Raw genomic sequence first — 3738 nt, 5'->3', positions numbered from 1 at the left:
TCAGCAGGGAGGACGGGACCGAGACAGAACGGGACCGTCAGCAGGGAGGACGGGACCGAGACAGAACGGGACCGTCAGCAGGGAGGACGGGACCGAGACAGAACGGGACCGTCAGCAGGGAGGACAGCATAAAGACCTCCTCAAACCAAAGAGACGTCTCTGAGGTTTGACTTGTTTTATATCATGAAACATTTGTCGTGTGCAGCCGTTAGTGAAGCTTGTCTGCTCAGAAACCCTCAGTAACCCACTTTAAAAGATCTGAAATTCCTCGAAGACTGATGGACGCTAGAGCAGAGTCCCTCCAGCGAGGGACAAGAATCTGAACACATCTGAAGTGAGATGTTCTCAGACGTTCTGTGTGACTTCAACCAACCAACACCAAGCCCTGACCTCAGACTGCCTGAGGTTTTATTCAGACCAACCTGAAACACTTCTGTCACCAGAAGTTTGTCTTCAAGGATCATAAAGCCCTTTCTGTGCTGATTCTCTTCTTATAGCCACACATTCTCAGTTTTTAGGTGAAGGAAAATGTAAAGCTAATATTTTCTTTAAAATGAAGCCGTTCTGATCTCTGAAAATACAAACGTGACAAAATCCTGTTGGTGACAAGCAAGAAATTCACAAAATCCAGTAACTTTGATAAAATGACACTTTTATGAACCGTGCCCTAAACAGCTGACAGGACTTGACTGAGACCGGTCCGGTTCCTGGTCTCAGGTGTTAAAACAGAACCATCTTCCTGTTCCTGGGGGTGATTATCCTGACAGTCAGAGGGGTTCTCCGCTCACATGCAGCTCCTCCACCTGATCCTGTGCTCCAACCACAGTCGGACTTCTCTAACCCGACGGGCAGAATCTGAGCCGGATCGAAGGTCCGGTCATCGCAGTCAGTTCAGAAACTTTCCAAATCACCAGTTAGTGGAAACCTTCGTCATGCTTTAGTTTGAAGAATGTACTTCCTGTGTGCGACTCCTGAGTCATTCCTGCTGCATGTCGCTGCTTTAAACACAAACTCTCACACCGATCCTGAGCTGTGTCAGTAAAATATCACCTGAAGTCTGAGACCACAAAACGAGGGGAACCCAAAACAGATCCAGCAGAGAACACAGGAGGTCTGTCGATCAGCCAGCCGCAGGTTTTAAGATGAAGCTGTTTAAAGACAAACAACCCGAGTTAAAACAGGTATCAGTGAAAGAATCAGCTGCAGGTTGGCCACAAACCAAGCTGCTCATGACCCGGCTAACATCATCCTGACAGGAAGAGCAGCCAACAGAAGAACAACTACACCCAGCTGCTTTCTGTTCTACTGTAGGTGCTTACAAATAAAAACATCTTTAATAGTGGTCCTTAAATGATGATTTCAGTCCTTAGAGCCTTAGAGTAGAGGTCACAGACAGACCCAGTAACACCTGTACCTGTTTAATCAATTAACACTCAGGAAAATGAAGCTGCAGCAGCAGCTGCTACAGTCAGCTCGCTGTAGGCCACAGCTGACTTATTTAAAGGACAAAACTCTTCTATTAAGATGTTTACATATCTAAAGACTTCTTAAATGTGTTTCAGTAAAACAAACATATACTGACAGGGGTGTGCCATATCGTCTTGTTTACGGCTGACCTGTGCAGCACGAGGCGGTCCACACTCCTTACCAGCTGATGGCGGTAACACTTCCTATAGTTGTTTGCCAACCGCCATTAACACGAAGAAGCAGAGCGAGGCACTGCGAGAGCGACATAGCAAACATGGCGGAATTATTTTTAAAAGTAGAATATTGTTAGAGGTATTTAAAAAAATATATTCTGATATCATTTTTAGGCAATATCGCCCAGCCCTGGTTCTGACCAAGAATAAATAAATTAAAAGTCAGCTGCAGAGAAACTGGATGAAACTCCATTTAAATATAAGACAACTAAAACACAGAAACCCTATAAATCACACACGTTTACACACAAGTACACACATCACCATCAAAGCTCCACAATCTGTAACAATCCTAAAGAAGAGACTGAAGCGCCACACACACACACACACTCACACACACACCTCAGGTCTGCAGTCTGTCAGTCCTCAGCATCAAACCTCAATAATGAGTGAACCATACAAAGAAATCCTGACCTGAAACAAACCTTTAAAACATGGAACTTTATTCAAGTTATTGGACTGGCTTTAGCTGAAGGAATGCATATCACCCGCCACCCCTCCAGGGTTTAGATTAGGATCATCTGCTAAAAGCTGATGGAGTTGTTGCCATCAGAGGAGGGCGATATAAATCATTTAAACTGAGGCAAAGCCTGGGATTATATTAAAATAAAGAAAAGCAGTGTTCTTTATAAGAGCATTAATGGTATGATTATAACTACTGTAACCAAGAATTTCATTAGAAACTCCTCAGATTCTACAGGAAACCCATCCAGGTTCAAATCAAGCCTGATAACCTGTAATTAAAGTTATAACCTCCAAACATACAGGAGGACACCGTTAACTAACTACTGTAAATTATCACACTAATGTCAATAAAAGACACTTTTGTGGAGCAGTTGCGTTATCATAGCGGGTCAATAGAAATGGTTGGAAGGCCTTCAGGTTCGCGGAGGCCCCATTTTTCCCTTGTCCCTGCCAAGTTAGCGGAGCTGCTAACCCGTTACCCAGTGCGCCACCGCGGGCAGCGCCTGACCAAAGATCACCCTGTCCGGGCTCAACGATCCCAGAGCCGGCCGAAACACTCAGAGACACGCGTCAGGAACAGCTCTTTGTTAGTTAAAATAAGGTTACCGTCCAGGCTTCAAGGCTGTCAAACATGCTAACGGTTAGCATCCCCAGAAGAGGAATTTCTAACATTTTTGTTAGCTTCGGCTAACGAGCCAGCTAGCGACGTTAGCATGTTAGCTTGTAACAAAAATCGAGACAAAAATAAAATAAGGAACGTCTGGTGGTTTTGAGTTGATTTAGGGTGCCAAAGAGACATATGAGACACAGTAACAAGTAATATTTAGCTTTGAGAGTTGGCTCTTACCCGTGTTCCTGCTGAAAGCCTTGCTCAACAGCTCTTTGTCTGCAGAAAATGGCTTTTGGGAAAAGTCGGGCATAGATGCCCCCGGAGGACCGCGGAGTCGGAGCAAAGCGCTGAGCGAGCACAGCTGCTGGGTGGGATCATCCCGAACATTTAAAATATATATTACTATAAAAACACGAATCAAAAGGTTCTAAAAGCTAAACAGTTCTTTAAAGTCCACGACAGCCCGTTCTCCGTCATGGTGGGGGAGCTCCAGTCTGCCGTGGTGGCCGCAGCTTCTCCCAGCAGGCAGAGCCGGGGAGGAGGACGGTGTCGGGACCCCAACTGACAGCGGCTCGGTCCAATGGAGCACAGCCGAACCACGACCACTTCCGACCCAGCACGCGGATAGGGAACGACCAGGAGCCGATTCCACGTGACAGACGTCTCTCACCACCAATGACCGGAGAGAATGGGAGAAGGGGCGGAGCTAGAAGCTACACGGAAACATGGAGAGGCCCTGTGTGTGACAGACGTCTCTCTCCGCCAATGACCGGAGAGAATGGAAGAGGGGGCGGGAAAAGGTTACATGGAAACGTGGAAAGGGACTCAGTGTGACAGACGTCTCTCTCCGCCAATGAGCAGAGAGAATGGGAGAGGGGGCGAGGCTAGAAGCTACATGGAAACGTGGGGAGGTGAGGCGATGCTGGAGGAACCCCAGAGCCAGGCTGAGGAACTGATGCAAGG

General features: G+C 46.8%; 1 protein-coding gene across 1 annotated transcript in view; it reads right to left on the bottom strand.

The window, feature by feature from the left end:
- Positions 1-3391, bottom strand: part of socs5b (suppressor of cytokine signaling 5b) — a 12791-nt gene extending 9400 nt beyond the window's left edge. Inside the window, exon 1 of the mRNA XM_017403825.3 lies at positions 3013-3391. The gene's annotated coding sequence lies outside the window, so the exon portion shown is untranslated. The remainder of the gene's footprint in view (positions 1-3012) is intronic.
- Between the last annotated feature and the right edge of the window lie 347 nt (positions 3392-3738).

Source organism: Kryptolebias marmoratus, linkage group LG22 (assembly GCF_001649575.2).
Source record: "Kryptolebias marmoratus isolate JLee-2015 linkage group LG22, ASM164957v2, whole genome shotgun sequence".
NCBI classification, from domain to species: domain Eukaryota; kingdom Metazoa; phylum Chordata; class Actinopteri; order Cyprinodontiformes; family Rivulidae; genus Kryptolebias; species Kryptolebias marmoratus.
Note: the sequence above shows the minus strand (reverse complement) of the source record. Positions and strands in the feature narration are given on the sequence as shown.